The 24,784-nt window shown below is 38.6% G+C and overlaps 1 long non-coding RNA gene across 15 annotated transcripts in view; it reads left to right on the top strand.

Annotated features, from left to right (window-relative positions):
• The window catches only part of LOC102958195, a 194,488-nt gene that overhangs the window by 158,245 nt on the left and 11,459 nt on the right, over positions 1 to 24,784 (top strand). For 9 of the 15 annotated variants that reach the window (XR_006217921.1, XR_006217914.1, XR_006217907.1 and 6 more), the window contains 2 exons: positions 12,545 to 12,635; positions 13,367 to 13,452. The exons of 1 other annotated variant lie outside the window; for it this stretch is intronic. This is a non-coding gene — a long non-coding RNA (uncharacterized LOC102958195). Of the gene's footprint in view, positions 1 to 7,517; positions 7,609 to 12,544; positions 12,636 to 13,366; positions 13,453 to 24,784 lie in introns of those variants that run through there. 5 more of the 15 variants (XR_006217913.1, XR_006217910.1, XR_006217916.1 and 2 more) reach the window with 3 other exon arrangements.

Below are 24,784 nucleotides of genomic sequence, written 5' to 3'. Positions count from 1 at the left end.
TATTTGCTTTACATTTAAATTATATTTTTATTTCCCAGGTTATTGAAGTCTAGATGAAGAAAAGTGATCTGATTATTTGTACCTTTTGGTGTCTATTAATGTTTTCCTTGTTAACTTACAAATGATCTGTGGATACTTCATGGTGAATTCTCTATGGTAATATGCACAGTATATAGTATCATATCTATTATACATACATATACACACACACAATCTTTTATTTATCTCTCTCCCTCTCTCTATATATTTGCTGTATTTCACCATAAGATATATATAAACATATATTAGCATCATATATATATATATATATATATATATATATATATATATATATAAAATCTCAGAACTGGGGCACCTGGGTGGCTCAGTCGGTTAAGCATCTGACTTACTTCAGGTCATGATCTCACAGTCCATGGGTTCGAGCTCCGCATCAGGCTCTGTGCTGACAGCTTGGAGCCTAAAGCCTGCTTTGGGTTCTGTGTCTCCTCTCTCTGACCCACTCACACTCACACTCTGTCTCTCTCTCTCTTTCAAAAATAAATAAACACTTAAAAATTTTTTTTAATTAAAAAAAAAAACACAACTGTTACGTGACTCAGCATAATCCTTCAATTCCCATTATCTGAAGCTCCCATGATGCTGTTAAAGCAGGTTCTTAGTCCCCATTCCTATGGATTCTGGTTGAGTGAGTCTAAAACCTACAGTCCCTCCTGCAATAAACATGCCTTCTCCTGAGTGGGAGATTGTAGTGACTTAGAAGAGAGCCCTTGTGTATGCAAATACTCTGTTTGACATTTGGTATTGACTTAGCTCATTTGACTTTGGTTAGAAGCAACACAACTGACTGTTTCTCTCCTCCCCATTTCTGATCTTTAGGCTGTTTTTCAGAGATACAGGTATTATGATATATTAGCACTCTGCCCTTTCTCCATTTTATTAAAACTTTGTTTGGGTTGTAGCCATTTCCCAATTGCATTTTCTCTATTTTACATTCATTATTTTCCCATTCTCGTGGTTTTAAAATGAGCTCATTTGCTCATCTTTTTCCATAAGTTCTTTAAAATTTTTAAATTCTGCTGTTTATCCTATTTAATCACTGGTCTATCTCATCTTTTATCTATTGTTTTATAAAGTCTGTGATTCTTTTAATTTTCTTGAGAGTGACCATAGAGGCTTTATCCTCTAAAAAATCTAGAATCAATCTCTTAACTCTAGCTTTGGTATGCTATACTTTATTTTCCAATGTTTAAATACTCTTCTTTCCTAGTTTTTCCACTCTTCCTGTATTATTTGTGTACCACAGGTTTATGTAAGTTTGATCACCCATGCCCGCAGATAGTGTGGTTTTATTCTTGGGTTTACCACCTATTTTCCAGGGAATTTTTCAGATCCGTCTCCTAAAATACAAGCTGGACAATTTAGCTTTATAATACATCAGATTTTCCACATTTCAGGAATTCAGTAGTCCGAGATTGGTAGGAAGAAAGTTGAATCTTTTGTCAGTCACAGCTGGGTAATTTAATAAAACTTATGCAGATTTTCTCCGTGTTTGAATAGTGGTACCAAAGTCCATTTTGGAAAGGTAGAGAGTATCCTTTCCTGCCAAGGGGCATAGAAATCAGTTTTGGATTCACCTTCTTCATCATGAACTAACCACATTAGTGAGAGTGATTGAGTGGAGTGCCCATGGTCTATCGACTTTTCTGTTTGGGGAGGTGTATATGTTTTCTTCACCATAGATAGCTGCCTTTTTTTGCTGTTGGTCAGGAGCTGTGAAAATGGCAGAAATTCATTTAGTCTTTCTCCTCTTGTTCCTCCTCATTTTCACACTTTGCCCCTTTAAAACATGTTTGGATAACAATGCAGTCTGCAACAGTGCTATTTTCAAATAAAAAAAACTAAGGCATAGAGAGGTCAAGTAAGTGAGTTAATCAGCTTTAGAAATTGAGAGTGAATGCAGGGAACTCAGCTGTACAGCTGGGATCTCTACCATGGTGCTATATTTTCTTTCTGCTAAGATTTATTGAATGCTGATGATACAAAGCCCTGAACTGCCAAGACATTACAGAATGATTATAGGGAAAGCACAGAATTTTTAGATCTATAGGTAATACAGGAGTCTCATTTAGCCAAGGTGCTTACTAGTCTCTCACTCTTATGGGTCTCTTGATTTGTATGCTTGCTGATATCTCTCTGTACCCATTCTCTTGTGGAAGTGCACATGGGCACTATAATAGCCAAAAGGCATTCAGCCAAAGAGAGCCGAAGGAGAACAGAGATATGAACTATCCACAAATGGAATAATCAACTTCTGGATATTTGAAAATCGATGAACTAGTATCAGGATTTCTTTGTTCATTTTATGGGAGATGTACTCAAGACTTTCTAGGAATAATCTAAGGTAGGATAGTTTTGTGGCACTTATTACAAGCCTTCTCTTTTAGATGTGTCCTGCGAAAGATATGATCAACCATTAATTGATCAAACATTCTGTCCAGGGTTTTCTTTTTAATTTCTAATTGAAGTTGATATTTTTCCAGGGTACAGGGAGCATAACGATTCAATTGGCTCAGGGAAACAAACAGAGCCTTTTCCTATAACTACTCAGTCGAAGGTCAGTTGCTAGGATTTGTTTTTCATCCTCCTGCAGTAAGGTATTTTCTTTTCTTTTTTCTTTAAGCTTGACATCAGTATGAGGGAGTTCAAGTTCCCTCTGCTATTTGCAATGATTGATTTTTGAAGCAGAGGAAACATCCTTTCACTGCATGAAGATCTGAGTCTACTAAGGCTTATGGAGGCACAGAGCATTTATATCAAAGTTTATTTCAGAGAGACTTGAGAAAACTTTTAAAGCCTACCCATATAGCCATGCAAATGTTCTTGAATACCTATAGACTATCAGGGATGGCAGAGACACAGCACATAACCCCTCCCTTTCTGCCTCTAAACCTGATAAGGTTCATTGGTTATAATAGCATATAACTATGCTATACTCACATCCGGCCTTTAAATAAAGGAGGTTAAGACTAAATGATCCTATAATGTAAGTAAGCAAGTAAAAAAAACAAAACACCTATGTGACACTTCCCGCATGACACACTACCCAGAGGCCCTCACAATTCTTGATTTTTTTTTTTTTTTGTCACTTACACCAGAGCCCTCAACCATCTTGGATTTTGTCATATCGTTTAACTCTTTTCCTTATAACACTAAGAAAACTTAAATAATAGTTGTAATTGCAATTGTTGAAAATACTGAATAGAAGTGGAGAGCAGGATATCTTGATCTGTCTTGAACTCGACTTCCTGGTTTTGATCAAATTACTGCCTTCCTTTATTCCATCTGGACTTCTTTTAGCCTTCTGGTCCTTCTGCACTACTATGGAGGTCCTCACTGTAAGAGCAACTCTTTTTTTTTTTTTTTTTTTTTTTACTGAGAATCTACTATGTTCTACTCATTTTACATCATCACCTTTCATCCCTCCAAGAATGCTAGCAGTCATTTATGAGTAATTCTGTTAAGAAATAAAGAAACTGAGGTTGAACTGGAAGGTTGTGGAGCCTTTATATGGACTTGAGTCTTGACTCAGAGACTCATGTTCCCTTCAGTGTCCTCTCACTCAGAGTAACTATGGGAGTTGCAATTCATATAGAAAGGAAGGATCTTTTTAAAACATTTATTTATTTAAATTCAAGTTAGTTAACATACAGTGTAATATTAGTTTCACGAGTAGACGCAAGTGATTCATGACTTACATACAACACCCAGGGCTCATCCCAACAAATGCCCTCCTTAATGCCCATCATCCATTTAGCCCATCCTGCCACCCAACACCCCTCCAGTAATCCTCAGCTTGTGTTCTCTTTATTTAAGAGTCTCTCTATGGTTTGCCTCCCCCTGTGTTTTTATCTTATTTTTCCTTCCCTCCCCCTATGTTCATCTGTTGTGTTTCTCAAAGTTCACATATGAGTGAAATCATATGATATTTGTCTTTCTCTGAATGACTTATTTTGCTTAGCATAATACACTCTAGGTCCATCCATGCTGTTGAAAATGGCAAGGTTTCATTCTTTTTGATCATTGAGTAGTATTCAATTGTATATATACACCACACCTTCTTTATCCATTTATTACTCAATGGACATTTGGGCTCTTTCCATAATTTGGCTGTTGTTGATAGCGCTACTACAAACATTGGGGTGCATAGGCACCTTCGAATCAGCAGTTTTGTATCCTTTAGATAAATTCCTAATAGTGCAATTGCTGGGCTGTAGGGTAGTTTTATTTTTAAGTTTTTGAGGAACCTCCATACTGTTTTCCAGAGTGACTGCTCCAGTTTGCATTCCCACCAACAGTGCAAGAGGGTTCCCCTTTCTCCATGTCATTACCAACATCTGTTGTTTTCCTGTGCTGTTAATTTTAGCCATTATGACTAGTGTGAGGTGGTATCTTATTGTAGTTTTGATTTATGTTTCTCTGATCATGAGTGATGTTGAGCATATTTCATGAGTTTGTTTGCCATCTCGATGTCTTTTTAGAAAAGTGTCTATTCATGTCTACTGCCCATTTCATCCCTGGATTTGTTTTTTGGGTGTTGAGTTTGATAAGTGCTTTATAGATTTTGGAGACTAACCCTTTATCTGTTATGTCATTTGCAAATATCTTCTCCTTTTCTGTCAGTTGCCTTTTAGTTTTGTTGCTTGTTTCCTTCATTGTGCAGAAGCTTTTTATCTTGATGAGGTCCTGATAGTTCATTTTTGCTTTTATTTCCCTTGCTTGTGAAGACATGTTTAGTAAGAGGTTGCTGCAGCCAAGGTCAAGAAATTGCTGCCTGTTTTCTCCTGTAGGATTTTGAGGGTTTCCTGTCTCACATTTAGATCTTTCATCCATTTTGAATTTATTTTTGTGTATGGTGTAAGAAAATGGTCCAGTTTCATTCTTCTGCTTGTTGCCGTAAAGTTTTCCCAACACCATTTGCTGAAGAGACTGTCTTTTTTTCCGTTGGATACTCTTCCCTGCTTTGTCGAAGATTAGTTGGCCATAAATATGTGGGTCCATTTCTGGGTTCTCTATTCTGTTCCATTAATCTATGTGTCTGTTTTTGTGCCAGTACTATACTGTTTTGATGATTGCAGCTTAATAATACAGCTTAAAGTCTGGAATTGTGATGCCTCCAGCTTTGGTTTTCTCTTTCAATATTACTTTGGCCATTTGGGGTCTTTTCTGGTTCCATAAAAATTTTAGGATTGTTTTTCTAGCTCTGTGAAGAATTCTAGTGGTATTTTGATAGGGAGTGCATTGATTTCTTTGGATAGTATAGACATTTTAATGATATTTGTTCTTCTAGCCGATGAGCATGGAATGTTTTTCCACCTCTTTGTGTCTTCTTCAATTTCTTTTATAAGTTTTCTATAGTTTTCAGTATACAGATCTTTTACCTCTTTGATTAGGCTTATTCCTAGGTATCTTCTCATTTTTGGTGCAGTTGTAAATGGGATCAATTTCTTGATTTCTCTTTCTGTTGCTTCATGATTGGTGTTATAGAAATACAATTGATCTCTGCATGTTGACTTTATATCCTGCAAGTTTGCTGAATTCACACATCAGTACTAGCAGAAAAAAAAAGAATCTTTATGCAGGTAAAAGTTTGCAAGGTCTGGAGAGGATATCTATAAAACTATCACAAACAAATACAGTTAAATATTTTTCATATAGGTTCACAGTTAGGTTTTATAAACTTTATTTTCTCAGGTTTTACTTTGTGCATGGTCTGTTTCTATGTAGCATGACCTGAAAATAATGAATTAATATTCAAAATCCAATGACTCTCATATCAATAAATGTAGATATCAAATCCAGATAATATAAGTAGGTCTTTATGCTTTTGGAAAGGAGAAACAAAGAGGCAAAGTTTATGTAAACAGGATTCAAAAAACTTCCCCAAAGCAGTAGGGGGATCTCTAAGTTTTATAAACAGGAATACAAATTTGAACAGTTTATAAATCATAAATCCAGTGTGTCTCTTTTTCAGGGAACACATGGATTCTCTTTCCTTTTTTTTTGTTTTTTTTCAAAGTCTATTTATTTTGAGAGAGAGAGTGGGGGAGGGGCAGAGAGAGAGAGAGAGAGAGAGAGAGAGAGAGAGATAATTCAAGCAGGCTCCATGCTGTCAGAGCATAGTGATCACAAACCGTGAGATCCTAACCTGAGCTGAAATCAAGAATTAGACACTTAACCAAATGAGCCACCCAGGAGCCCACGGATTCTTTTCTCAATGGGTAATTAGCGATGTGTGCATTAGTCAGTGCCACCCCTTCTGTTTCATTTCTTTTGGCTAGGAAATTTATAATTATTTGTATTTGGAGGTCTTTCCTATAATGCTATTTGAAGCTGAGAACTACATGTGACATTTGAGGTAGGAAGAGAGAAGAGGAAGATAAAATTAACATTAGGCGCAAGTGGAGAAGGTGCTTGGGACATTGAGAAAGGTGAAAGAAAGATTTTGAGCATCCTAGCCTCAAAATCAAAGAAGGAGAGGGGTGATTACTAGAGTCAGATACTATGTAGAGTTCAAAGGTAAGAATTGGGATAAGAGACATGTGGATAGTTAGAAGGGCAATCATCTGTTTCAATAATGCCATTTTAGTATTCATTGATAGATGTAAATGCTGAATTCAAAGAATTAAGAAGGGAGAAATAAAAGGGATGTATCCATGAGGGCTGTGGTTATATTTACTCTTTCATTTTCCTGATATTATTTCCTAATGATCCAACTTAAGGTCTTCTAAAATTGATTTAGGTACATATGTGGTCATTGACACTGAGGTGATTGAATTTATAGAAAAAAGCATTTTTAAACTAAAGCTAGATTCCCCCCTCAAAGCTGAAAAGATTGTTTAATTAGGACCATTTTGAGCATAGAATTTATTCTACAAGGCACAACCTCATTGGGTATCCTGACTAAGTAACCTTGTATAGAAGGAGATAGATGGTTGATTCAGATACAGGAGGTGAACTGAGAGTAAATGAAGCAGCAAATTATAGAAAAGATGCATTGCCTACATTGTGTTATTTTTTCTTCTATACCCCCTTCCCCCATCTATAAAACACAATGAGCTTATTAGGATTAGGTGTACATGGTTCCCCTTTGTGGACTACTAAACAGACCAGACCTAGAAGTTCTGTCAATTAAGGCTCCAAAATAAGGCAGGCTGCATTTCTACAGTGACAACACTGATCACATGGCCTGGAAATGCCAGATGAAAAGCTGTTTTAAGGAAGGGGGCAGTCAGACCTCTAGAGCATGTACTATGTTTCTATATAGTTAGAACTAGGAACCAAGATCAGATGGAGAGTGACAATGTCTAAAATTGAACTTTTCTGATGGCTAGGGAAAATTACCCAGATGATCAGGGCATACTGACTCTAAATTGGGAGACCTGAGTTCAAGCCGTGGTGTCACTTATGTGATTATGAACAAGCTAGTTAACCTCCTGATGTGTTTCTTCCTTGCACAGATGACTAAGGACATCATGACATCTGGACCAGCATCCTACAGAATTATAGAGATGGTCAAATATAAACCTCAAGCAACTACACATGAAAAGTGTTAGTACTTATGCTTTAATCTCTCCAATGCTTGGATTTATATTTGGCTTTAGGAATATTTTCCGAAAAGATCTGGCAACCTAGAAAATGTTAGTGATTAAGAACTTTTTAAAGAATATCATTTCAGGATGCCTGGATGGCTCAGTTGGTTAAACGTCCGAGTCTTGGTTTCACTTCAGGTCATGATCTGACAGCTTGGTGGGTTTGAGTCCCATGTTGGGCTCTGTGCTGGCAGAATGGAACCTGCTTGGGATTCTCCCTTTCTGTGTCTCCACCCCTCCCCTGCTGTGCTGTCTCTCAAAATAAATAAATAAACTAAAAAAAATCATTTCATGGGCACCTGGGTGGCTCAGTCGATTAAATAGACGACTTTGGCTCAGGTCATGATCTCACAGCTTGTGAGTTCAAGCCCTACATAGGGCTTTCTGCTCTCAGCTTCAGCTCTTCTGTCTCCCCCTCTTTCTGCCCCTCTGCCACTCAGGCTGGCTCTCTCTCAAAAATAAACATTAAAGAAATTTTTTTTAAAGAACATCATTTCATTTAAAAATAGCAAAAACCAAAAAACAAAATTAAAAACACAACCATACCACAAACAAACAAACAAACAAACAAACAAACTGAACTAGGAGAGAAGCCATTTGTCCAAGTAGCAATTTGAACAAATAGTGAATTGAAAACTCTAGATTAAACTGCATTCTTGAACTTCCAGAGTTTTGCATATTCATACAGCATGGCCAAAGGGTACTTAATACATAAGTATATCAATGAGAAAATGAAAGTAAGAGCAATATTTTTCAAATCCGGTCAGGACCATCTTTCTATGAAATGAAACCACCTTCTAATATTTTATTTAGAGTGTTAGTACCTTACCATCTCTTTTCTATGAGGACTGCTATCCAGCTGCAACAAGAATAGCCATATTTCACCCTTATCCTGCCCTCTTGAATGGATCCGCAATGGAATGGTCCAGATAGGAACAAGTACCCCTAAGAAATGGCCTGGGCATTTGCTGTCTGGATTCATGAGGTATAAGCTGTGAAACTGGGTGGCTGTCAGTGTCCACGTTTCCTGCCATAAATTTCTGGATACCTAGAGAGGTGGTTTGGAGAGACAAGAGAGGGGAGGGGAAGAGAGGAGAGTGGCGTGCAATGGGGAGTAGGGGAGGGGCAGGAGGAAAGAAAGCTACTGTGCAAAGTGGACAGAAAACCAGTGTGAAGCTCAGATCTTTTTACATTTCAGGCCAGACCATTTCCAGAAATTTATTCACCAGACTAGTTTTTCTCTTTTGGATTTGCTGATAGACATACTGGTTAACAAGGGGCTTTGGGGTCAACTGAACTGAACTTGAATTCTATAGCCACATTACTGGCTCTGTGACTTCAGGAAGGTTATTTAAACCCTAGAGCCTTACTTCCTTAATCTGTATAAGGGGAAAAGTGGTCCTTGCCTTTCTAAAGCTTAAATAGGATACTGTGTATAAAATGCTTACCCCAGGCCTTGTATATCCTAAACACTTAGTAAATGGTAACTATTAGAAACTCATAGATTTGTGGATTTAGCACTGATTTTAGGATTAGTGCTAGAGTAGAAAGGATTCTTTCTTAGGAACCATCTGACCCACTGATTCTTATAAGACCCTTTAGAGTCCTAAGTGTGCTTTATAAGTGCATTGGGAGGGGGGCAGGCAACCTAGTGATAAAATGTGAGAACTCTGCATCTCAACTTCTTCAAACAGAATGTCTCTATTTTTATCTGTCCTATTTTGCTCTTCCTACTTAAAAAAATAATAGGAGTTCAGCAAAAAAAATAATTGAAAAAATATTCAATTTTATAAATGAGCAATTTTATAAATGAGAAAATAGATGATGTGAGTTGAGTGGTTTGCTTCATTGCCCATCTTGTGGCATTATTCTGGTCAGTGCACAAGCTCCTCATCAATATTAGCAAACCTGAGGGGTGTTGGTATCATCATTGGGCCACCTTCATAGTTAATTCCCCAGATACAAGACTACAGTCGAGAGTGGGTCTGATCTGAGTGCCAGAGTTTGACGGAAGTTACAGATGGGGTCTTCAGTGGAATTAATCGTCTACTACTGTAAAGACAATGTGTAGACAATTTAAAAGATGATGATGACTAAACCCATTCTGTAGAATACAAACTATTCCGTTCTCACAAGTTAATTTAGGCATAATTAAAAAAAAAAAAGGAACTCTGAAGAATTTAAAACAGGCTTTAAAATTAACTTCCGATTCTTATTGGAAATTGGTAAAAATCCTTCGTCATGTACAATTAAGGGAATTGTCTCTGTTACGGTCCAGTCTCCATGTCTCTTCATCATTCATGTTTTGCTGATATAGTTAACATCCTACCCCAGACTGGATGACGTTTTCACTTTCTTCAATCAAGCTTTTAGTCATAATTACAGTGAAATTTTGGTCTCTGCATCTGCAATTGCTCAAAGATTATACTGTAAATCAACTGATTTCTAAGAAAGCTTCAATTCTGAAAAATGCCTGTTGCCAGTGAGGAAATCATCGTGCTTAAGATGACATTAATAGACAATGTTTATTGAGCACTGTGGTGCCTCAGCTAGGTTACAGATGGACAGGAAGAGAGCCACTCCCAACACATGTACATGCTTCAAGGTTACATTAAGTTCCTGATTTAATTAGCCAAAGATACAAACCTAATCAGAAGGGAGGTAGTCACACGTAATAGGAGTATATGGAGCACATCTCAACATGGCTTCCTTGCTTCCCCACAAAATATAACAGGAGCCCACAGCTGCCTGAGGCGGTGTCCACACAAAGGAGGACAAATCATTCTTGCCATGCCACTGTCCTTTCATGTTCAGGGTTTACATCATTTTCGGGAAGGATTTCTATAATAACCTATCTGCTTCTTGAACCTAACTCAGTGTCTCCAAGATCTCATATTTCACCAGGGATCAAGCAGTGTTAGGGTCTGGATGCCCCAGAATGGAATATCTGCTTCTGAGTTTCCAGGGTTCTGGGAAAGCATCTGTTCCAGTGAATATTCACCGGGTACCCCCATTCTGTGGTGCACTCTCATGCCACATATCATTGAATCCCCATGCAAAACTATTATAGATTCACAGTCACTATCCATAGCCTCAGGCTCACCTAACTTTTTAAATTCAGAACTTCCAAATTTTAGACGGACTATATGGTACACATAACATACATCTAATTTGGGCCCCTCTCCTCCTGCTGTGACATTTGGGGCAGTACCTGTAAGTACTCACTTTATATGTGGAATAAAGAAAGACTATGAATTGCCTTACCTCAGTCCAGTCAGAATTTGCTGCAAATGAATTTGTGCCAGTTGTGTGAATAATCATTTTGTTCTAGGAAAATTTTGGGTGTTGCAGTACAGATCGGGGTTTGTTGGCCTATACTATTACATTCATTCTGCAACGATGGAATTGAAGTTTAGAGAGTTTAGCAACTTGCCCAAGGTTACAACTCGAGTAGGGGGAAAATCCAGACCTAAGTCTGCCTAAATTCCAAGTTTGCTTCTTTAATAACGATGCTACAACCTACATTGACTCTCTTTCAGTTGGAAGGAAGTTTCCCTTTTCTGAGTCTTTCTAATAGGGTCGGGTCTAGAGAGAGGGCAGTGAGGTACTCACTTTGGGTGCAAGATATAAGGGAAGATGCCAAACAGCTCAGTTATCAAGATAAAACATTTAAAATTCAGTATAAACAATTTAAATTAACGAAAACAAATCCCTGATGAACCAAATATAAAACACTGAAATCAAGATGTGATCAGTGTTACTAGTTTTTCATTTGGTCTCAAGACTCCAACGTGGCACCGCTTGGCATTGTTCTCTGATCAAAGTCAGTACTGCTCTTTCTCTTTTCTCACTGCAGTAAAAGGGAGTATGACAACACATTCGCTTTGGCAAGAAGGGTGACTCCATGGTGGGGTCCAGGAGAAGCAGTTCTCCAATGTACAAAATTCATGAATATCCCTACACTCCCTGATTACCAGGGTTAAAAATCCCTTCTGGCTACTGAAACCCAGACATGATTGTTGAACTGTTTTATCCCAGCCTCTGTTACACAAAGAGAAGGGCTGTTATTTTTCATAGATATTTCAGCAGAGTTGAGGGATTGGAATAGAAATGTTTAAGTCGGTTTACTTTCAAGTTCATGATTGTTATCAATCAAGATTCAGTAGAAAACAGAATCCACTCCAGTGAAAAGAATTTAATGAAGGAATGAATTTCTGGGTCAGGGAACAGAGAGGGTATTAGACACTGAGAGATAAGCAACAGCGGAAAGCTGATACCACCCTCTGGTCTAAAGGGAAACAGGCAAAAAAAAAAAAAAAAGTGTTCCCAGAATCAGAGAGAGCTTGAGCAGTGAGGAGGGACTGCCAAGAAAGAGCTGTGGTTGTGGAGGGGCACCATCCAAAGCAGGGAGGAAGAGGGGAACCCAACCTCTAATTCCCCTGACTGGTAGGGCTTAGCTGGAAGGGGGTCTGCTGGTGCACGGGGATCAGTCTCCTGGGGCACAGAGAAAGGCATCAAAGGGAGGAGAGAGAATCTGGGGCAGGGAAAAACTGGAAAAAAAAACACACAATGCGTTTTGTTCATTGATTTTCACAAGCTCAGATTCCTATCAAGGTCCTCCTGTCTTTTGGTGACAGAGCCAAGGAACTATTTGTTGGAAGTAGGAGGAATGCAAAGATGGTCACCATTTAATGTTATCACTACACTGCTTTTGTGCAGAATTGTTATTGATTGCACAGTGTTATTCCCATTGTGCAAAAGAGAGACTGATTTCGTTCTTCTGTTTTCTTAATCATAAGAACAATTAAATTGCATAGAAAAGAGAAACGTTTATGCTAATGTGAGTCTCTGCAATATGACTTAGATTTCTTTATTTTCCCATCCAAAACGATAAGAAAAAGAATAGAAAAGAAGGCACTGAAGATTTAAACACTAAATAATCCTTCTGAATCAGCAAAGACACAGAAGGGCTCAATGGGGATTTAAGTGAGTAGTTATTTTTGTACATATTTTCAGAGCATGGTTAAGGAGTGATAGTCATTTATTTGGTATGACTCATGGTCGCTGACGTGGACACATTCTCTAAATATATGAGAAATCTAACCTGGGGTAACTATAGATTCATTTTCCATACATATGACTACACTGAGATATTATTTACTCTGGTATTCTGATGAGTAAGGAGGATGAAGAGGATGAGAGCAAATAGTTACTTGCCCTTGAGGATGACAAAGGAGATATTCTACGGTGGCAGCAGAACTCTTAGTTCTGGCCTCTTTTCACACCTTCAAGTTTTATGCCATAATTTATGACAAAATTTTTTCATTGATCTCTTCTAACGCCATGTTCTTTCTACTGCTACTGGGCTCAGTTCCCCATGGGTCACCTGGATCATAACAATGGCCCACTTTTTAAATGTCCTTATGGTAGATTTGGATAAAGTACCTGAGATTACTATAAGTCATCACATAAAAAAATGCTATTAAAATTTTTCCTATAATAATATAAGATAAAGAACATAGGTATTTCAAAAAGTAGTTTTCAGGCTACCTACCTTATTGGTAGGATTTATTTCATGATGATAGCACTATTTCCTCCTTTGTGTGGACATTTAACCATATTTGAAATATTCAGTTTCTTTTTCTGCCTCAGCTTTTCCCTTTCCACTTTGATAGAATTAAACATTTGATTTTTGTATTTTTCTTTTTTTCTTTCAGAGACTCACAAAGGAAGAGATACTGAAGTGAATTTTCAGGACAAATTGGTTTTGGAAATGCTGATTCATTAAATTATGTATAGCCAATGTTTATTATAATTTTTTATATAACATTGGGTTCTATGCTGAGAATTTAAAAATACATAAGGCTTGGGCCCTCATTTCCAGAAATATCAAGTGTAATGAGGGAAGTAAACATATAAAGATAATTTCATCTAATGTGTTAAGGATAATAAGCAAAGTACAAATACATTTTCCTGGATACAGGCATTCTGAGCCAAGGTTCATAAACAATTAATAGAATAAATTCAAATTCTTTTCTTTAAAACAGCATGGTAGTAGTGATTAAATACTATACATGCATAAGACAGAATAGCTTGTCACATAAGCATCCGATACATGGTTATTATTTACTGATGTCAAAAAATTACTCGCACCCTTCTAAATTATTTGCACCCTTCCAAAACTTTCTGTTAGGCGATCACAAGGGTCCTCATTGCTCAGTTAAACAGAGCTGACACAATTATAAACTCTAAATATGCAAGTATATAGTTACAGAATCATGAATTTTATTTTATACTGTAACTGACTCACACCCATTTTGAAGACAGAAATACTGAGGTTTAGGTGGTTTAAGTGGCTTGCCCAAAGCACTGAGCTGTTTAGAGAACCCAAGTCTGCTAATCCTGGACAGGGCCTCACACTTCAGAGTATGCCTGTCTCCCTACTCACCTCACCTCCTACCTGTAATTTCCATCTGCATTAGAAATGACCCTCTTCTCAGAAACATTTCTGATTCATGCTCCTTTGACGGTGAAGCTGGGCTATTCTAGCATTGATGAAGTGTGAATGAGAAGCTGTTATTAATACAAACAGAGGCACCCTCTGGGTATTATGCAGTTATCAGATCAAGCATCAAAATAGGAAACTACAAAAACAACTAATGAAAACAAAATGAATATTGTTAGCTAAATTAATGCTGTCATCTTCCCCAAATGTGCCTTCAAATGAAATGGTCCAACAGCAAAAATAGAATAAGCCGGGAACACTTAGTTCTACAGCGTAGAGGATTTGAAACACAGACTTATTCTCCAATGTGTTAAATCGCTTAAGTATCAGTGGCAAGTGGCTATTAGCATGTGAGGACCCCAAAAAAATCCAGTATGCCCCTTCCCATGATTTCCCATAGAACTACAGCATAAAACAATAGCCACATGAATAAAATGAATCTGGATTTTGGAGCCTGACCCAGAGATACCTTCTCTGCCTCCTGCTCACCTACCTGCTTTAGGAATTTTAGGGGCACTGCCACTGTCCCCTTCCAATGCCATAATATTTGGCTGCCTCTGCAGCTGTGCTTCAGAGGGAGAGGAGTACCAATTCAAGAAAGAATATTGCTGTGCATATGTATTTGTTGAAACGAAGCAATGCTCCTAAGAGTAGTAAAATTAGTATCTGTGCCTATTAAATTCATTTTCTCTCCTTTTCAATTCAGTGCCATCCTGTTAGTGGTTTATCCCTTTGTGGCCCATGGATATGTGGTGAAACACTCTAGAGTTTCTGTGTGCTGGAAGAGATTGATGATTGCAGAGCATAGATTTATAAGAGAGAGTCTTTGTTTGAGTGACTGATTGAAAGGCATTGTGATATTAATTGCTTTAACTCCTTCAAATCCCAAACATTGTTTACCATTTTACTTGATTTGCACTAAGAATTTGGAGGTAAGAAAGCTATTTGTGTTTGGCATCCCAATGGTCACAGTCCAGGAGGAGATACGGACAGGTATTACTGACTAATATGGGAGATGCTGTAACATCGGCAGGGAAAGAGAAAAGGGTTCCATAATGAAGGTATAGGCAGATGTGTGGGACGGTGGGGTGGGATTCCTCAGAGAAAGCAGGACAGCGATTGGCACCTGAACTAACCCTTGAAGAATAAGTACGAATTCCCTGCACAAGAGCAAAAGTGTTAGAAACAGGGAATGTGGCACGCAAGGGCTGTTTCGGACCCTGTGATAAAAATGGCTGCTTCGAGGGCTTTTGGAAAAATTCAAGATTTGTCACTTTGTTTCCTGGTGTTCATGTATTCTACCTGGAAGAAAATAAATTAGTGGCATTGTGAAAAATAAGAAAAACCAAACAAGACATATGTTCCTGCCGTCTTTGGGGCCTAATATATATCATCATAAACTTTTTACACCGAGGGCACACTTGAACTATGCTCGCTTGAGACATTATAAAATTGTCGGAATATTGCAGAATCTCACTGACCATCACCAATCAGTCAGGCCAGGCGGCTAAAATTTTTAAAGACATTTTTATATTCTGATAAAGGATTGCTGCTTGTGCCATTTCATAATCATACACCTTTCCAAATAGGATTCCAGTACTGTTAATTCTTAGACGACGTGGTGCCGGCTCATGTTGGATACGAAATTTCATGCTGAAATTCTCTGATGTGCTTCTCAATTTGACATTTGAAATGCCTCAGGAGAATTTCCTAGTCAGTGAGCTTGCATAATTTTGAGTTACAGAAATTAAAGGAACTGCTATCCACACAAATGATGTTTTTTAAAATGTAGAAAAAGAGTCCTCTACTGGCTCAGTAGATTGCAGTGAATATAAATTCTGGGAAATTTCTTTGATAAGATATAGATACCTGGGCTTAGAAAGTTTTACCAGGAAACTACCTGAAAACTCAAAGACACAGAGTGTAAATTCTGCACAAATAAGGGCCATATTGAGAAAGTTCCCCATTTAGAAACCCTTAAAATGAAGTCTAGAGATGGGCCTTTCAACTACTCACATCACTTGGCGTTAGATGTCCTCATTACTAACAGGGAAGCCTGGGAACCGCTTGGCTTACAGCACAGGGATATGTGAGCTTTGGTGAATGCATCCATTAATAGTACAAGTGTATGGACACTGGGTGTGGTATATCATAAACTTATCAAGATACCTTTCATTACTTTTTTTTTTAAAGGCTCTTTGCCAAAATTATTGAAAGAACCAAGTGTTCTATAGCAATTTGGGACTTATCAAACATTTTCTTTTTTTTCTTTCTTTCTTTTTTCTTCTTCTTTTTTTTCTTAATTATGCAGTAAGTACTGCATTAGCATTCAACAATGCAAAAGACAAAAGAGCCACAGTCTTTGTTCTGGGAGGGGGCACTGAGTGCACAGTTCGCTGTGGCCAGAAGCTGTGTTGTTTTCTTCACAATCAAGCTTACTCTTGTCATCATACGTGAGCCATGCAAAAGTATTTTGGGGGAAAAAAAAAACATCCCCACAGAATCTAAATGCTTTATCTGTGGTTCCATTCTATTCTTCTCTCCTCTCCTTTCTCACAACCTGGTTATCTGAACTGAAGCAATGGTGAGGGTAGTAAAACATAGATCAGAGAACTGTGGAGGCAAGAGATGGGGATAGACCATACAGAACCTTGTAGGCCATGTTGGAATTTGGGCCATTACTTTTAATGACATGCAAAACCACTAGAGATTGTGAGGCAGAGAAGAGCATGGTAGGATTTAACGTTTAAAAGGATTAGTCTGGCAGCATCTGGGTGGCTCAGTGTCTGACTCTTGATTTCAGCTCAGGCCATGATCTTGTGGTCATGAGATTGAGCCCTGCATGGGATTCTCTCTCTGTCTCTGCCCCCTTCCACTCATACTTTCTCTCTCTCTCTCAGAATAAACATTTAAAAAAAGGACCACTCTGGGGCGCCTGGGTGGCTCAGTCGGTTAAGCGTCTGACTTCGGCTCAGGTCATGATCTCACAGTCCGTGAGTTCGAGCCCCGCGTCGGGCTCTGGGCTGATGGCTCGGAGCCTGGAGAATGCTTCCAATTCTGTGTCTCCCTCTCTCTCTGCCCCTCCCCCGTTCATGCTCTGTCTCTCTCTGTCTCAAAAATAAATAAACATTAAAAAAAAATTAAAAAAAAAATAAATAAAGGACCATTCTGTCTAGTGTATGGTGAGAATAAACCACAAACCATAAGCATTCAAGAAAGGACCCCCAAAGGACCCCGAAAATCCTGACAAGAGGTAATAGAAGCTTGAACTAGATTGGCAGGAGTAGATGTGGTGAAAAGTTTTCAGATTCTGGAAATATTTTGAAAGTAGGGCGAATAGGATTTACTGACAGGTTGAATGTGGGATGAAAGAAAGAATTCAAAGGTGGAACAACTGATTTGGGCAGAGAACTTGGAAGGATAGAGTTGCTATAAACTAAGAAGTAGAAGATGTCAGGCAAAGGAGTTTGATGTGAAGGTCAACCATTTACTTTGGTCATGTTAATTTTCCAATGCCTGACGTAGGACTAGGTAGAGACGCAAAGCAGGCAATTGCATGTAGGTCTGTGTTTCAAAGGCAATGGCTGGGCGGGACATAAGTCTGCAAGTCAACAGCACAGAGTAGGTCTTTAAAGTCACGGGACTAAAAGAGATCACTAAGGAATTAAGTACTGGGGCATTCTAGTGTTTACGTTTTGAGGTCCCAGTAGACAAAATTCATACACACAACTGAAGTCCACCTGTTCGTTACTATGTCAATTGGCATGAAGTCAGAGACACCAAAGGAGGTAGAAAAGCAGTATGATGACTGAAGTGTCAAGTGAGATAATTTTTGGTTACATGACTAGATGATCTAACCTAGAGAATCCATTTAACATCTGATATCCATTTAACAAATGATGACCTTGCAAAAAGTGTGTTGCTTTAAAAATGCTTCAAAACAAGCATAGCGAGTCATAAATAGAACATTCTTAAGTTCAATCAATGTTTATTGTTTGAATAAGAAGAGTCGTTAGCCTGATTTGTGTCCATTATTGCAAATTAGAGATTATTGTACAAAGAAAAATGAGGAAAGTATGTACTTAACTATGTCTCTGGTTTTGCCTTATAACTTGCATAATCAAAAAATTTTATTGAGGGCTTTTTCCTAATATTAAACCCATATGTATATACTTTGTGAGTATGGATTAATCCTGGAATCTTTTCACTTCACTCATCATGTTTTTTACCCCATATCCAAGAATCAGTTATGCTAACTCTACCGGAAGTTTTCATCTTCAAAGCCCTTGACCACCTTTTTGAAGAGACAAATCCCGTTAATTCCATAAGGTCCTAAGTTGACCTGTATCTCATACTGATTTAGAAAAAACAGAAATAGCTAGGAATGAGAAAGCCAGTTGAATCTCGACCATTAAGAACTTATGTTTTCTGCTCATAAAGAGTGTATTTTGACAGGTCAGTTATGTTATTACTCCAGAAGGCGGTTGACACATTGTCTTGGTAACATGAAAGTTTTCCAGGAGTAATTGACCTGAGAGTTTTGGTGTAAATTATTTTTAGTGGCCTAAAACTAATTCTAAAACAACCAAAAACCAAAAAAAAACAGAACAAACGTGGCAGCGTATCCTCTGCCAGGAGACTTGAAATAAATCTTAGAAGGCAGCTGCTGACTCAGCACGGCCTTCGGGATTCTGACTGCCTTTTCTGAGAGTAGCTGGGATCTCTTGGGTCTTATCACGCATCTTTCAGGCCTGCAAAAACCGAAGTTCTGGAGTCATTTATGAAAATCAATCACCAAATACTGTGCCCTTTCAATATTTATTCATCGAACTCGATTGAGGAAAAAATTCATGGGCAGGAATCTTAGGCACGATATCACCACTGCATCTTTTCAGCAGAAGAAGATCTATTTGAGAATGTGGTGCAGACACAACCACTGCCCTGAAACAGAGTGGTTCAAGGTTACTTACGAGGCTTCATTCCATGTTCAGGGATAGCAAGAAGTCCTTCTAGCTGACTTTCTTTTAGAATCGTGCCTACAAAATGCCATAACAGTCTCTATCAGGACCTATCTTAGCTTTGGTAAAGGAAACGAGACCTGATTCCGGGCATCTATTCTCCACTCATTCTAACTAGAAAGGCTAGGGCTCAAGGTAGAAATACATGTGTTTAATACTTAACATTTAATTTTTTTTTAATGTTTATATATTTTTGAGACAGAGAGAGACAGAGCATGGGGTGGGGGGGAGAGTCAGAGAGAGGGTGACACAGAATCTGAAGCAGGCTCCAGGCTCCGAGCTGTCAGCACAGAGCCCGACGCGGGGCTCGAACCCACGGACTGTGAGATCATGACCTGAGCCAAAGTCAGAGGCCCAGCTGACTGAGCCACCCAGGCAACCCATAACACTTAACATTTAACACTGGTGTTGATTTAGGGGGACTGTAAGTCTGCAAAGTTTATAGATATAGTAATGATATACACCCCCTTCAGATAAAACCCAGCCCAGATTTTCTCAAAGTTTGTTCTTTTCTTGTTTTACTGCTTCTCAACCCAAAACCTGTGATAAGAGATTGGGATACCTAACTGGGATACCTAATTAATCTCTACCTGATTTATCAGCTATATGAGACATTTTAGATATTAAATGTATGACTATTATTTTGGCAGCATTATCATTTTTCACAATTCCTCAGTAATCACAGACATTCATGGATGGAAATAAGTGAAGAATTCACTTAATTTCCTGTTGTTTCAAGGAAGGCTGGGTTTAATATTATCTGGGGAAACATCCAGGGGAATTCTCATAACCTCAATGAGTGACTCAATTTCCCTGAAAAATAAAGACCCCTGATATTAGGAAAAATCTTCCTGATTGCTCCTTTTGGAGAAACTCCCATTACCTCCATCTAGGCCCCATTCCACTTCTAAGTAGGTGGCTGAGATAGTATAATGAAGATGAAGGTCAAATTCTAGTCCACATTTTCAAGAGAGCAATTTCTCCTTGTCACATCATGGGGTTTGTTTATTTTCACTTATAGGAAATTATCCATGTACCAATTATATTTTTTAAAAAATATATGGACATAGGTACATAGCTAGTAAAATATAGTGTCTCCAAACCACGTGAAGTCATCTCGTATAATGGAAGAGGGATCTATAAAGTGTTAGTTCGGCCTTCTGTGCATTGATATTTGCAGGATAGCTGTGGACTGTCAAATTCTGTTTTTGTAGCCTCCAAGGATTATATCTCAACCATAAAGATCTTGGCTAGAAAGTGAGGATGTTGGGCCACGTAAATCCAGAAGTCCCTTCAATCAGTAAAATCTTCAGGTTTCTGTTTGGTTCAGTGTTAACTGAAAACAAGTTCAGCAGGCCTGGCAAGCACCTCGTACCTGTCTGAATGCAAACACTTGTCTTCTCTTCAGCCTTCCTCCCATGGGCTAGATGTCCCAGTCAGTGCCTTCCTTTGTGTTTCTTTGCCTTCCTTTGTGTGTCAGTGCCTTTCTTACATACCGCTTTTTTCCGCTTTTTCAGTGACACCTCTCTGGCTGTGCTTGGAAGGGAAAGGTGGTGCAGGAGCTAACAGTGTGGCTAGCACTGTGTCCCTCACCCAGCAGAGATGCACCCCCCTCCCCCCCGCCCGCCTCGTGATGTGTGGTAGATGGCAGAGTTAGTGAGTAAAAACAGCTGGGAGATGGAAAAACCCCAAGGGTGGGAAGTCTCTGGCTTTTTTTTTTTCCACTTTAGTTTTCCTTTTTATTATTATTTTTCTTTCCTTCCCATGTTCTTATCTTCATATTCCAAAATGTAGCGGGCTTATTCAGAAGTTACGGAACATAATGTTTTGAGTCTACAAGCAGGCATCTTCCAGTTTAATTTAAAAATCTGAGAAGTGGATTTTATCCATCCAGACTTCATATTAGCACAATGAAATCCTTAGCAAGACCCTTGGAGCAGGTCTGATCAAAGGATGGGGGTTGTGAATTTAGGGAGTCGGCTTGGACCGTGGAGTCGGCCTCATTTATACTTTCGCACTTAGGCTGGGCTAAGGAGAAGGACAAACGGAAACATGAAGTACTTGTTTCATGTCATAAATAACTTGGCTAGGATGTCGTCTGGTGAGAATGCATTAAATGCTTCCTGTTTTCATATTGATCACACACAAAAGGATAAGCTGTAGAACTCAGAAGTTTTTAGCATAAGAGAGAAAATGGGGGTGTTACCGTTCTAATGAATCCAGGACATGGCAGGACAAATATTAACACCTCATGGAGGGCTGTATTTTCTCATGGACCACACACATTGTGTGGGTTTCTCTACGGGCTGCCACCAACAGATCAAAGGTCTCCAACCAGAGAGAGCTTAATCGTTAGATCTAAGCAAGCAAGTGGGGACACTCTCAGACACATGTTCCACGGACAGTGTGAGTTGAGTTGTGCTTACCCCAATTCATTTCTGCCTTTTGTGTCAACCCTTACACATTAATCTCCTTGGTTACCATAATTTGCTGCCTCTAAGGTTTTTAACAACTGTAAATCACTGTGATTTTTCAATACTTGGTTAATTATAGATTCTCCTGTAAAGGGGAAATGATCACCTTGAAATCCTGCCCAGCTGGCTACTGTTTCTGTATCAAATGTATGTAAATCAAATTTATGATTTCTCTTGATCCACAACATATCCTCTTCCACTGCTGTACCAAAAAGGAATTTAAAAAGGAGAGAATTATTTTCCACTTAATTTTTTAGACAACTTATTTATTTTTTAAAACCTTGTTTTAGGGGCGCCTGGGTGGCTCAGTCGGTTGGGCGTCTGACTTCGGCTCAGGTCATGATCTCGCAGCCCGTGAGTTCGAGCCCCGCGTCGGGCTCTGTGCTGACAGCTCAGAGCCTGGAGCCTGTTTCAGATTCTGTGTCTCCCTCTCTGTGACTCTCCCCGTTCATGCTCTGTCTCTCTCTGTCTCAAAAATAAACGTTAAAAAAAAAAAAAATAAAATAAAACCTTGTTTTAGAAAAAATAACCTACTGTAATTCAGCCACTGTTCTAGGCACTGGGGATAGAGCAGTGAACAAAAGTAAGCATCTCTTACTTACAGACCTTACAAGTCCGTTGGGGACTTAATGCCATGACCTTATTGTTTCAAGTATTGCAATTATGCTAGTCTTAATTTGTAAACACAATAACTTCTGAGAATATTAATGGGCCCTGATTATTCAGAATACAATTGCCTGCCATGCAGAATGTCATTATTTATAATATCATGGACTATGTGTGTGAGTATATGTGTCTGAGCGCTTCAAAAGAATTGGACGGTGTGGCATAAATTGTCAACTACATTCACGATACTATGAATTTCCGTAAGGACTTTGTACTGTCATTAAAGGCTAATAAATTCTAGCAGTGAACTCATCTCAGAAGCACAGATGATGCACTGTGTATGTGCATTTGATGAGAGCCTTTAAGAATTATATGCATAATGGAATTAGGTAGGAAAAACAATAATCTGTAAATAATGAGTGATGTGGATGTCAGCTAGCAAGGATGCCCACATAGAGATCTTGTCTGTTTAGCTTTGGATTTTATTGTAGAAAATCGAGAATGCACATAACTTCATAACTCCCCGTAATTACTGGAGAAGTCACATGTATATTTTACCATCCCGGGGGAAAGACATTTATCAGATGGTAAAGTTATTGTCAGACACCATGTGAATGTCTTCAAATTTTAGAGAAAAGGAAATAGCCACCAGCTTAATAAACAAAATGCCTTGACTTTTTATTTTTTGAGTCTCAACTGAATTCGGAGACCATAAACATCCACTGAAGTTAATAATTCAGCAAATCTGCCCATGTAGATTTGTGTTAAAAAGCATCTTCCTGGAATTTAAACACTGACTGAAATCACATTTATTCATGAATTTTAGCACTAAGTACTGATTCATGCATAAACTTGGCTTGTGCGCTATAAAAATGTGCAAAGCACAACATTAGTGGTAATAAGGGCACTCCTGGCTTTTCTGTGCATTTGGAACAGCTATTTTCAGGTGAAACATTTAAACATCAGATCTTTCAGTGAAATGGCAATTTTGAGAATGCTTTCCTTTCTTATGTCCTTAGCTGAGGATGTGAACCCTGTTTTAACTGAGCACAAGCAGGAGTATGCAATCCAATGTGCTATAACCATTTACATGTAGAATGAATCAAATATTTGCCTGAAAATGAGTTCTATTAGCATTATTATTAAATCAAGTGAGCTGTAGACAGAATATGCAATTGGCGACTACTACTCTTCTAAAATCTGTGCTTTTGGAGAAATGATTATCAGGGTGAGTGCTAAAATAGCTCTCTACCTGTGATCCTAGTTGCAAAGACAGTTGGTTGATCAGATTCAGTGATATTACAGGGGAAAGATGTGGCGGCGGTGCTAATCATCCTGGCAGTGCCCTTTGAAGATGTGGACGGGAATGGCAGCAACGGTCAAATGAATGGCTGGCGAAATTAAACTTGATGACCACATTACTTATTATACTGGAGCTCATACATTACACTCAATGAAAGGAACCGTGCCATACAAATAGGAAAGTCACTGTTTCTTCTGGTTCCTAATTATATCGCTTTTTTCCATCTGTTCCTATTCCAACACCTTAACTCATTCTAGCAGAGAAAGAAACAGGTTTCTTTAGGACTGAGGAAATGAAATTGCATTTTTTACCACTATTTACTGAAAGGTTACCAAGACCCTGGAAACATGAGATGTTCTGAAGATTAGTGCAATATAAGGAGAAAGTTATGGTTCCTGCTCCACGCTGTCAATATGGGATTTTTGGCTTTGATACGCCAAACATGGTGTTACGCACTGAAAGGGTTGCAGCACACAGGAAACTGACGCCTTACTGAAGGGTAGAAACAGAAGCTCAAATGACAACTGTCTGTGGAAGGAAACACATTTTTTCTAAATTCAAAGCGAACAGACATGAACAGACAAGGCACTTACAAGTTGTAATCAATGGGGTCACGCAGTGGGGAGTGATTGCTGGGGAAGGAAGGGCAACTTCAGTGTGAGGGTCAGTGAGAAGTGAGGCTTGGGAAGGCCTGGTTTTAAGGAAAATGAGAAATCAGTACAGAATCAGTGGTTGAAGCTACGACAAGATGTCTGCTCCAAAGGCTGGCCTGTGGAAGATCATGGAGTTCTCTCTACTTCTCAGTGCAGTCTTCTGTAGGGCAAGGGTTCACGTTCTTAATCTCTCCTGCACCTTTGTGCCACAAACATACATACTTCTTTTAATACATTTTTATGATTTTTTTCAACTTCAATTCCGCATTTCTCTCATTGGGACATTTTAGCTATTAAAAGTAGCCTTTTTAGCTTTCTCAACTTCCCCTTTACCCTCAAGCACTTACCAGTTGTGCATATTATTGCAAAATAATCTTGCATTTTCTTTTTTTTTTTTATTTAAAAAATTTAATGTTTAGTTTTTTTAATTTTTGAGACAGAGAGAGACAGAGCATGAGTTGGGGGGGGGGGTGGTGCGCAGAGAGAGAGACACACACACACACACACACACACACAGAATCGGAAGCAGGCTCCAGGCTCTGAGCTGTGAGCACAGAGCCTGATGCAGGTCTCAAA

The sequence above is a fragment of the Panthera tigris genome, chromosome B2 (assembly GCF_018350195.1).
Source record: "Panthera tigris isolate Pti1 chromosome B2, P.tigris_Pti1_mat1.1, whole genome shotgun sequence".
NCBI classification, from domain to species: Eukaryota; Metazoa; Chordata; class Mammalia; order Carnivora; family Felidae; genus Panthera; species Panthera tigris.
Note: the sequence above shows the minus strand (reverse complement) of the source record. Positions and strands in the feature narration are given on the sequence as shown.